The sequence below is a fragment of the Crotalus tigris genome, unplaced genomic scaffold (assembly GCF_016545835.1).
Source record: "Crotalus tigris isolate CLP2741 ecotype Arizona unplaced genomic scaffold, ASM1654583v1 scf7180000023598.3388751, whole genome shotgun sequence".
NCBI lineage: Eukaryota > Metazoa > Chordata > Lepidosauria > Squamata > Viperidae > Crotalus > Crotalus tigris.
Window position 1 is genome coordinate 2,590,957 of NW_024100068.1, and position 12,276 is coordinate 2,603,232.

The 12,276-nt window shown below is 41.5% G+C and overlaps 1 protein-coding gene across 4 annotated transcripts in view; it reads right to left on the bottom strand.

Annotated features, from left to right (window-relative positions):
* DAAM1 (dishevelled associated activator of morphogenesis 1) overlaps positions 1-6,549 on the bottom strand; it is a 195,181-nt gene extending 188,632 nt beyond the window's left edge. For 2 of the 4 annotated variants that reach the window (XM_039319563.1, XM_039319564.1), the window contains exon 1: positions 6,323-6,549. The gene's annotated coding sequence lies outside the window, so the exon portion shown is untranslated. Of the gene's footprint in view, positions 1-4,368; positions 4,642-6,322 lie in introns of those variants that run through there. The other 2 variants (XM_039319562.1, XM_039319565.1) reach the window with 2 other exon arrangements.
* Positions 6,550-12,276: the final 5,727 nt, after the last annotated feature.

The window sequence follows — 12,276 nt, forward strand, 5'->3', positions numbered from 1 at the left end:
GACTCAGGAAACATGGCTTCCCTGGTGTGGTATCTGCCCTTCAGAACAGCATCCCCCAAGATTTGTACAGCTCCACAACCTTAATGGCTTTCAGAAAAAATAATTAAAAACTGGTTGTTCTTGGGTTAGTGCAACTGTGGATCCCCCATGATTTTGGTTTTTTATTGGCAATATGTAGTCTTCTGATCAGTTGTTTATATTTGCTTCTCTCTGTTAACTGAAAGCCAGCCAGAGTCATTAAGGAGTTGGATGGCCTTGAAATCAAATATTTTCATTGGTCTCGTCTCATGTCAGAAATGCAGGAATTAGAAAGGAGAAAATTAATTTAAATTTAAAAAGATTAAAAACTTTAATAAAAACATAAATTTATATAGTTCTAGCCCAGTGGTGGCGAACCTATGGCATGGGTGCCAGAGGTGGCACTCAGAGCCCTCTCTGTGGGCACGCACGCCATCGCCCCAGTCTAGGCCTTCAGGTGGTTTTATAAAACCTTTTCGCTTTAGGCCTCTGCCGCTATGTACAAAAAAAAGGTTCAATCAATCAATTTCAACTTCTCGCGGGAAAAAAAAGATCTTGCAAAGTTGGAATTGGTTGATTGAACTTTTTAGACACATCCAGTCTGCTGTTACCACCGCAGCCACACCCACCCAATGGGCCACACCCACCTGGCACCCGACAATGTATAAGTGGGTTTGGGGTTGCAGTTTGGGCACTCGGTCTCTAAAAGGTTTGCCATCACTGTTCTAGCCCAATGTTGGCCACATTGATGGCAGGGATATTTCCAAGCAGCAAGTCATTCTATTTTCATTTATATCTAACTCCATTAGAATGCTGCAATAATTCTTCATACCAGATATTCTTACCGATTGTGTTTTCCTAAAAGGGAACAAGTCACATTCAGCAAAGTGACAAACTATTTTCTTTTGCCTTTTGATTTGCCATTGTGTAGGGCAGAATATGAGCTCTTTCCAGTGTCCAGTCAGACTCAAAATGGATCTTCCTTGAATGATGCTCCAAGCATATCCTCTGCCAGTTCATCTCTCTCAGTAAACTTAAAAGTTAGTTCAACCAAAATTGAAAGAATGCTCCAATACTGGATTACAGATTTTTTTTTCACAATTATCTTGGGAAACGGCAATGAAACATCAAAAAAAGACTTTGAATGTTGCTCTTACTATCTATAAAGAAGGTATGGGGTACAGAAAAACCTTAGAATGTTGTTATACCTCATTCATTAGTCTGACCGGACCAAATTGTAAAGTTGTTCCTCTATAGAACACATGGAACATTAACACTGCAGGCATAGTCTAAATAGATAAAGTCATATTTCAGTTTCTATGGAGATACTCAATCATCCATGTCTTGGTTGTCCCAAATATGCTTTTTCAAGAGGCAACTGGATTTTCTTGTTTTTCTTTGAAGGTGTTTCACTTCTCATCTACGAAGCTTCTCCAGCTCTCAGAGCTGAAGAAGCTTCTTGAAAGAGAAGTGAAACATCTTCAAAGAAAAACAAGAAAATCCAGTTGCCTCTTGAAAAAGCACCTTTGGATCATATTTCAGTTCTACTTCACCATAAAAAGACATTTGTTTGTAGGGACTGGCACATCCATAGTCTACATTTTTTAACCCTTTCAAAAACAGAATGTCGGTAAAAATAGAGCCCATGTATAAATTTGCTCTCCCCAAAGATTATATTACAAGTGTTTACCTGAATTGACAATAGCTTTCTCCATAGACTCTGACTCCAACCTCCAGATATATGAGAATCACAGCACCCAAAATTCCTAGCCAGACTTTATCCCCACGTGATTAGAAAGGCAAAAGCAGCACAATTGAAAGGTAGCAGATTAGAGAAAGCTGCTTAAAATATTTTCAGTATTTGGCAGTAGAACTGTGGCATTATGCATACTGAAGATATACATTACCAACTAATTAATAAGCTCTCTCCCTAAAATATTGAATGCTTATACATTGTTCTATCTAGGCAAAGAGATGTGTGAGGCTGTAAGTATATGGTCATACTACAACTCAGTCTTAAAACCAGGTTAGTTGGTACATTTATCTAATGTTAAACCAAGGTTCAAATGTTATTTATTTAAAATGTTTATATAGCTGCCCATCTTATAAGCAGCTCGGGCTGGCACCATGTTGTAGTTGAATGTAATGGCCCATTCCCACAACATGCCAAAACAATGAATGGGTTCCTATGACACACTGAATCACAAACCACCCAATTACATTTCAGCCTAGTCTACAGGTAATGTGTTGTATGAAACCAGTGAAAATGTTGCTCAATAGACTGCTTGAAATCTCTGCAAGACAGCCCAGCAGCCTGTCGTACGAATTTTTTGTCATTTATCTTATGCAAATTCCTAGACTACAAAATGACAATAAGAACAGTTCAATGACAATGTGTACAAATTAGACATTTTGCAGTTTGGTCCTGTAAAATTACAGAATTAGATATTTCAGCAACACAACAATTACAAGGATAGATCTATGACTGAACTACGTCCTTCCTAGCTTTTCTACTCCACAGATATGAACCAAAATTAGAATTTCGTAAGGCAAATCTAATTTGGAATATTCTCTCATTCCTTTATATATTTTATCCCACAGAATCAGAATTCCTTACCTGCATAGCTTTCAGTTAAGAGTGATGTACCATTTTACAAAAGCATTTTTATTCATTTATTTTGTATTATTATGGGCTGTCCACTTCACTAGATCCTACCACATTAAAATCATTATTTCTCAACTATAAAATCAATATACTATTGTAAAATGTGATCCCCTAAAATGTATAACAAGCATAAAATCAACAAGAGTAAAATAGCAGCCAATATTTCTGTTCCGCCAACCAGTGTTTTTCAACCTCAGTAACTATAAAATGTGTGGATTTCAACTCCTAGAATTCCCCAGCTAGGAAACACTGCCCCAAAACTTTGATGAAAGAAAACAGTCTGTCAGTTTCTAGAATACTACTAAGGTTGGAACTATTCTAACTTCTGAGAAAAATGTCAATTTCTTAGATGAGATCCTTTATCCTTTATGTAAAAGATCTAAACTAATGGCAGACAGTTCAGAAACTGAGATTTTCCCAGAAATGTTTAAAACTGGTGGGACTGTAATCAACAGAATCAGAGAAAGGTGGATTGGATTCCTCTGCAGGAATAAATCCAATATTGTGCATTCTATCCCTGAAGCCTAATACTGAAATTTCCAATCAAATTAATAAAAACCAATTACCACAGAGTTAACATGAGAATTTATATCAGCTGACATAGTATTGAACTGGGTTGTGACCTGGATTTCGAAGGCTAAATTAATTTCCCAGCTAATCTGAGATGATGAAGGGATAAATTGCCAACCCTGTGTTCAGTTGCCCATAAAGATGGGAAATTGTCAATATATAATTCCCCCGGTTATTGGATCCAAAAGAGCTAGAAAAATGTAAACATATTTTAATCAATACAACATCTAAGTCAGTATCATTGACCCTTGGCTAACACCTTGTCCAAGTGAAATAGCTCCATGTCAACTCACGAGCAAGGATATACACAAATTTTACAAATTAGCCATCTGATGGCTAACAAATTGAAATAACAATGTAGCAAAGGTACAGTATAATTAAGATTAGCACAAAATTGCTGTCATTTGAAGCAAGGTAGATACAATTCATCACAAATAGGTGCAATGCCTTAACAATGTTCACTTTAGTATAATTTTACTTAGAAACATTTCTAAGTCATTGATACAGATCAGGGCATAAAACAAAGTAGACACATTTGTTTCAGCCTTATCCCTCCTGATGCCCTTTCCACACAACACAACAGACACTGCATGTGGACATGTCAAAGCACACAATGCATTGCTGCAAAATGGCAAACCACCTTTTGTTACCATCTCTGCATTTTTCTCCTCAGCTTTCACCTGAGTTTCAGAAAGCTCCTCACAGCTCTTGTGCATGAAGAATAAAGCTACAGCATTTTTAAAAAAAGAAGCCTACTGTAATTTTGCAACAGGCATTGAGCAAGTGTATTAGCATAGAGTGGAATTAGGAATGGAAGAGGAGGCTAAGGAAACACCCTGTGCAATTAAGGCATTTCATGCCTGCCTACGCTTCTGAAGATTTTCTCGTTTCTATGAATGCAACAGGGGAACCCACCCACACCTGTCACTAAGGAATTGCCAGCCTCTTCTTTCTTCACTGCTTCCCAAACAGAGCTATGCCATGGCAAAACTTACACTATCCTGTTTTTAACCTAATCCTCTCCTATTAGCTTCCACTTCTAACTCCAAACTCCAAAGAAAGCTAAATATGCAAGCTCCCAAGCCTCAATTATACAAAAAAATAAAGCTGCTAACCTAGGATGTGTTCACATTGGCCATGAGAAGTCAATCTTGATTCAAAGAAGTCCTTCTTTTACATCACAAGATTGGGCTCCTCCCGCACTCATACCTTCACCTGCATCCCATTTTTCCAGAGACTGAAAAACAGACCATCACCAGCCACACCCTTCCATGGTTACCAGGCAAAAGTGGGAGCTGGGAAACCCAGATCTAGGGGAAAAAACAGCAACGCTTCAACAGCATAGGTAACCATAGCAACTCGGTTTCTGATGCCCCGCCCCCTCCCCTATTGCAGACAGCGTCTCCTTCAAAAATCCTCAATCGGCAAGAGATTTTATTACTGCTGCAAACTAGAAGGCACATTCACACACTTGAGAGAAAATAGGCATGTGCACAATGGCTACTTTCTTCCTCTGCTTCTGGAGCAAAAGCCATTGGGCAGCCGATCTCTTTTAATGAACCGGAGGAACGAAGAAGAAGCTCCCCCCTGTAGGGTCCAAGATGCTCAAACGCACCCACTGGGGAAAAAAAAGCCAGCAAGAGACCCCTAAATAGAGGGAGGAGCTGGGTGGGAGGAAGATGGAGACCAGGTGGCAGGAAAAGGAGCAGCAGTTTCTGCATCTTCCACAGGGGGAAAAGCCCGATTACCTTTTTTTTTCCCCTTGAAGAAAACAGAAGCATGGATGGTCTTTACGCAGGATACAGATGAAGATGATTGACTCCCCCCGGCGCCCCAAATCCCCCAGCAAGCGTCATAGATTTTTAAAAAAAAAAAATTTTAGAAGAGCTGTGTGGATGTACTGCTGTCTCTTTCTGAAATATATTCGAAGTATTGGTTCCGCCTTATTTTGTATTTCAAAAGCCTGAGTGGTTTCCACGCCTTTTGGCATTTCAATAATGGTGCGAGCAGGCAACCCCGGGAGAGCCGTTCGGGACTCCGTTCTGCACGTGTAGCGGATCCAGTTATCAAAAATACAGGGAGGGGGAAAGGGGTTAGCAAAATGGTGCCACGAGCTTAAAAGAGATCGGAATAAAGAGGACGGCGAGCATGCATACCGTCCACCCAAACACACACCAAGTCTTGTTGCGGCAACGTTAAGCCACGACTTACACGCCTCCTTTTAGTCTGCTTGTTCAAATGCCTTCGCGATAAGCCGGCAGAATCAAAACTCCCTCTCTCTCTCTCTGGCGGCATTGAATCCGCAGCAGAGAGAGAGAGAGAGAGAGAGAGAGAGAGAGAGAGAGAGAGAGAGAGAGAGAGAGAGAGAGAGAGAGAGAGTGTGTGTTTAAACAGCAGCAACAAACAACAACAAAAAGTATGTGTGTGGGGGGAGAGGGGAGATAATGATAAAGGCGACAGACCGGGTTTTCAAGCCGATCTCTTTCGCGGCGTATCCAGTCCGACCCCATTCAGAAGAAAGAAAGGCTGCAGCCGGAAAGAAACGGGGGAAAGACATCTGCACCTTTTGTTACACTCCCCGAACCCCCCCCTCCCATTTCTCTGGCCTCTCGCGCAGATCTGTTCAGGGAGCCACACAATTCCGGGAGGCGAAAAGGGGCGCAGGGATATTTCCAGAAACGAGAGAATCCAGTACACACAACGACGCCCATATTCTCCCCTACTGATTCTACCTCTCGCTGCAAGAAAACGCGTTTAAAGTTTCTCTGCCCCTTTCTCCCCCTTTAAACCGAAGACCCTGACTCGTTTGCAGACTAGAGCGCTTCCCCGATTAGCTCAGCTTAAAACCTTAAAGCTCGGGCGTCCCTCAAAAGCCGCTTCTCCCGACGCCGGGATCAAAGAGAAAGCCGTTTAAACTTCACCTATTATTTTTCCCCACCTCGGAAGGTAACTTAGGTTCCTCCATATCGCGTTCACCCAAGCCGAGCCATCATCTGAAAACGGGCCCTCGGGTTGGGCATTGATTGCCGCCTGCAGTGAGCGAGGCGGGGGAAGCAGGGACCGCCTTACCTGAAGCCCCCGTGCATCCTTTCTGGAGCCGCCGACGCCGCCCGCTCCAGTTCCCCGCTCTGCTTACAATGGGTGCTAGCTAGGCAGGCTCGCTTCCTCCTCCTCCGCCGCCGCCAGCAGCAGTAACTCCAGCCTCGCTGCCTCACAAGCCCGCAGGTGACATCATCGCCTTTTGGCCTGATAGGATGCAATGTGAATCTGGAACTACGTAAGGGAGGCTCGCACAGAGAAAGCCTCCTACCAGCTCGCTGCCTAGTGCGCTCTGGGAGATAGAGTCCGGATCGAGTTGTTGGCCGTAGGCAGCTGTATGCCAAGGACTACCTTTCCCAAAAAGCCCTGCGCGCCCCCACTTTCTCTGCCGGTTTTTTTTTTCTTCCCGTCCCCTTATCCACCAGCTCGAGTACGTTCGCGTTCCCTGAACCAAAAAAGCCGCGCTCAATATATTCAGCCGGGCGGGAGGTCTGGGATCAGCGACGGGGCTGCCAGGCTGGCCATTCCCTTCTTTTCCATGCTTCCCTTTTGGTGATTTGCAGTGCGGCGAATCGGAAGGGCTGACTTTGAGGAGGTCGAATGGTAATAGAAGTCCCTTTTCTGAATTTAAGCCTCGCTGGACTCCTCGCTGCTTGTTTTTCAGTGAACGTAAATACGACTCAAGTATGCGTGATTTTATACATGTGCTTGAAAAGTTTCAATTTGGAATTTATTTTGTCAAACTCCTTACTGGGACCTAGAGCAGGAAACATTATCTTTCTAATTTTATTTAGGGTAAGTTTCCAGAATCTGGCATCTGCTTTTCTGATTTAATTGCATAGTGGCTCTTTCTGTGCACGTTGTTGACTGAGTCCTAGGCCCACTCCACTTGGGGCTTTATAAATAAGAGCCCTTGATCCTTTTTTTCCCCCCGTCACTAATGTTCAGATCTCATCTTCAAAATGTCTTTCCCTGCAACGAATGAAATTGATTAGCATGATGTCCTTGCTGTGATTATAGCATGGATATATGAATTTTCAGAGGTAACTGTCAACCACCGATCAATAAGCTTAGCCCTTGGGCAGAGCCAAAACAAGCAGAGATAATCGATTGGTGCACAAAACTCATTGATGGGCAAAAAGGGAACAAGAGCCTTAAAACTTTTATTTGAACTGGAAACCAGTGAAAAACCAGTGACCTCTTCGGGCATTGGTGAATTGTATGCCCATTTGGGACTCATATGGAAGGTGTTGCAGTAATCCAAATTGGAAGTGAACAAGGCATGAATGACCATGAGCAAGGCTTCTGGCCTAGGAAAGGATGCAATTCATACGCAACATGAGTCTGGGCAAAGATCTCCTTATCCATGGCCGCCACCTGCTACTCAACCAGGAGCTGTGAGTCTAGAAGAACCCCAGTTTGGTCTAATGGTTAATGCACCTGGCTAGAAAGTAGGAGACTTTGAGTTCAAGTCCCGCCTCAGCCATGAAAGCTAGCTCGGTATCTTTGGGCCAGTCACTCTCTCTCTCAGCCCAATCTGCCTCACAGAGTGGTTGTTGTGGGGAAAATAGGAAGGTATATTCGATATGTTCACTGTCTTGAATTATTTGTAAAAATAATAAAGCTGTGATACAAACTGATGTGTGACACAAATAATATAACTAAACAAATAAATAGCACAGCAGCTCAGTCTCGGGAAATGCCATCAGAGATGGAGGCCAGTATTGTGGCTTCCAGATCAAAAAGGGAGGAGACCATCAGGATTTACAGAGAAAAAGACACACTTAAGTCACTTCTTGAGAAATTATTTGAAGAAATGTATGCCAGATTCACCCAACAAACTTTGCCATGGTTTGTTTTGAATACGATTAGCTGAATAAACCATAACAGCATCTTCCACAGTAAATCATGGTTTAACAACCACAAAACCAAGATAAGATTTGTTGGTTTGTTTTGGATGCTGGGTGAATCAAATCATAATACTCCAGGCTCCTTAGCCACCGCACGGGAACACTTCTTCTCACTGAATGTATGGGATGATAATTTTTTGCTCCTCCCCCTTTTATTATAATTATTGATACAATATATTATTTCAATGCAGATTTCAGTGAAGTAATGTTTAACAATATGATTAAAATTATTAACATTTATTTAAAAAGTGTTGAAAATAAAACATTCTATCCGTGTAATTGCCATTTAGGACATCAATATTACAAGCATAAGATTATTTAACTTTTTATGCAAAGTTGAGTAGAAGATATTTCTCTGTTTTCATTCATTTAGCCACCATAATGTTCCCCAAAGGAAAACTCCATTTTTCCCTGATCCAGACCATAAAGAGAAAGTTTTAACAAGTTAAAATTGGGGAACAAATCAAGGCACACTGCCATTCACTAGGTTAATCAACAGATTCCCTAGAAATAATCCAGTGGAACCCATGATCTTCGCAGTTTCTAATACCAAGGAGACAACATGCCTGTCAGCTTTTGCTGTAATAACTGTATCCTTAATCATGCCTGTGTGGGCTGCTGCTTGCTCCCTTTATCTCCCTTGTCATTGCTGATAACCTCCCTCAAATTAACATCTCTCTTGAAAGAGACAAGGAGTTGAAAGGGTCCTCTGCCCAACCCTGCTGTCTCTCACCAATAAATGCCAAAGTTCTTAGCAATATAAATGGGCTTCTCCTGGCAAAGATCTTGACTTTTAGTAGTTTGCAGTTAATTATATAATGATTACATTTAGTTCTGGCACAGTATTGGTGAGCATAGCTACCCCAGTAAACCATGATCTCAAGGTCAGTGTATTGCAGGTCATTGTCCCTTAGCAGCAAACCATAGCTGAGGGAATCATGGCTTAATAGAGATAACTCAGCTGTGCTCCTTACAAGATTCTCAAAGCTGCAAGTGGGAAGTCAAGATTTCTTACCAAGGTTGGTGCAGAGAGCCACAGAAATGGCCTTGAAGGGAATATTCAGAAGACTTTATAAGGGCAGAAGCATTCCTTAAGCCCTGCGAGAGGAGATCTGCATTAGGAAGAGGTTGAGGTTGCCCCTTCCTTCACTCAGTGGGAATATAAAAGGGAGACAAAAAGTTGTAAGATTGATGTAGGAGATGACCAGACTGTGGGGGGTGGGGAGTCAAGCAGATTATCTAACTGAAGTCCCTGCATACCCACCGGAGATCAAAGTCCAGCCCAACCTTGAATTCCATTGATTCTTATCTAATGCCAATTCGCCTTGACCATTAGTAGTTCAGATTCTTGTAAAGAGTGTTAGCATGCAATAAACCTGTATTCATTTCAATTGCCTTGGCTCCTGATTTCCTGTGCTTGACAAGTCTGTTACAATAATTTAACTTGGTAAAGTATAGTTATAGCCTTTCTGAATAGAATAGAATAGAATAGAATAGAATAGAATAGAATAGAATAGAATAGAATAGAATAGAATAATAATCAAATCTTTATTGTCATTTTAAATGTACACTAATCATCATACATTAAAATGAAATTTCATTGCATTCAGCTCTCAAGAAAAAAAATACCATGCATATACCCAAATACAGACATTTATGACACAGAAACATCACAGTCTAGTTTGAATGTATACATATACATGGCAGGGAAAAAAGAATCCTGCAAATTTACAAGACAGATGGTATAGGGAACAAAGCTGTTAGAGAATCTAATAGTTCGGCTAGAAATACTTCAAAACCTCCTCCCAGAGGGGAGCAACAGAAACAGACCGTGAAGTGGGTGTGTGGGGTCTCTAACAATGCTTCAAGCTTTAAGTACATAGTGCTTATAAGCAGAGTCAATTCCTTGATCTTGCCTACCTCACAAGGCTGACAGGTTTATTGATCTCTTTCCTAAGGGTGTCCCTCAAGAATTCGATTTTCTTGTACGTCTGTTTTTGCTTCAATTGGTCCAACAATGGAACTTTACTGATTAGGGCCATGTGGTCATCTGCATAGAGTTACTTACAGACACTGGTTGTTTTGATATCCAAACTTTGATTTGCTTATGAAAGATGCCTTTAAATTTGCTGCTTGACTGAATTGTCTTTCCACACAGCCTTATCTAATCTAAATAAGATATTACAAAGCACACTGTGCTCTAGCCATGTTAGAGGGAAGGGGAGGGGAAGGGGAAGAAAAGTGTGCTGACTTAGGCTAAATGCAACTCGGAAAAATAATAATTTATAAAATGCAAAATGACAAGCAGGGAACACGGTGGTTTAGAAAGATAACTGTATATGGAAGATGAAAATCGCTGGACTGACAACCTTTTGTCTTCACTTTGATGTGGGGGAGGAGGGTAGACTCTGATCAATTTCTTACTCTAAAAGCTCTCCAAAGCCATGTCCTGGCCTGCTTTTTAGTCTTTATTTCCAATTTATCATAGTCATTCTCCTTGTTCTTCCAGTTCTACCACCCATAGTTATTCAAAGGCTTCCTAATCTCTTAAATGAATTCCACCTTTGCTCTCTTCTTATGGCGCCTGAAACCAGTTCTGGTTCCAATTTGGATGGAATCCTTGGATAAGAGGCTGTCAAAAATAGCCCAAGTCCTGCATCCCTCAGAGCCTTTCTTAGCAGCCTCCCCATCTCATTTGCTTGCTTTCCTCTCTTAGAGCCCAGATGTGCCGAGATGTTCTTTCTTTTCCCTCTTGGTGAGAACAGGTGAAGAGCTACATCACATCTGAGGTACAGCAGAAACAGGAAACTGTGGTATTGGGAGAAAATATTGCATTTGATGCATATAGATACTGTAGTTAAGAATATGGTTTGTGTTAGAGGAATTAGGCTTCCAGTAACAGAATTACAGAACAGGATGTAATTAATACAGTATTAAGATCTCTTTCCCATTTCCTGAGAGATACCTTCACCATGAAAAGAAGTTTCTGTTTATCTACCTTTTGTACTTACCTCATCTCTTTCAGTGACCATTTTTCTGCTGCTTTGGTGTATTCTCTCCATTGTTCTGGGAGATGGGGATGGTGGCAAAAAAGTCAAGATGGTGACTTTGACTGCACAAATGATGTCCCATCCCATTTTTATACATGCTCAGATGTCTCGGCCTGCCTTCTAGCTTCATTCTGTTTGCTCAAACTTCCTATTCTAGATTTTATTCTTATAAACCCATTAACTTTTCTTAGGCTCACTTTTCTTTCTGCTTACCTTCTTTGATCCTTGTTCCTTTTCCTTAAGTCAGAGCAGTCTTGGGGCTTGGGCAGTCCTAGTTGGGCTTCTATCCTGGACGTGAGCCAGGTGTGGTTCTGGGCCATTGCTGTGACCCTCATATCCCAGAAGTTAATGGGGCTAGAGTAGAAGCAGGTTTGAGAAAGGCCAGAGAGCTATCTGCACAATGTTTTGCAGAAAAGGTCAAATGTCAGAGATAACGAAAACACGCCATCGTAATTTTTAAGACTCTAGATCCTTTTGCATTTCTCAAATGCTGCATATCTTTCTAGTGATGTCAGTTTGGAAACAAAATCTGATGCAGAACTCCTACAGTGCCCAAACGGAAAAAGCGTGTGGTCCATCATTGCTGGTGTCCTATCATGGAACTATTTCTACCATTTCCTGTATGTATGTATGTATGTATGTATGTATGTATGTCCTTAATGGTTGTAAAAATACGAATCCCGGGCATATTTGTTTTCAATGATGCAATCCTCGATCTCCAGGAAGGTTATAAACTAGTTATTTATTGTTAAAACAGTATTTAAAACAATAAAAAACAGTTATATACAAGGTTAAAATAACTTAGCTTTCGCTGGTCCTCTGCCAGCGTCCTCAGAGTAGGGCTTAGGGGTGGGGAAGTTCGTTTTATTCTCCTGCCGATCTAACTGCCTGCTCATTGTCCGCGTGAGGAGGCGGCACAAGGGTAACAGAGCAGAAAAATGCAAAATTGGAGTGCAAGAAAGAGACAGCGGAACAGTTAAGGCAGTTCCAGGCAATCAGGAAGAGTGGCCCCATCATGAGGATG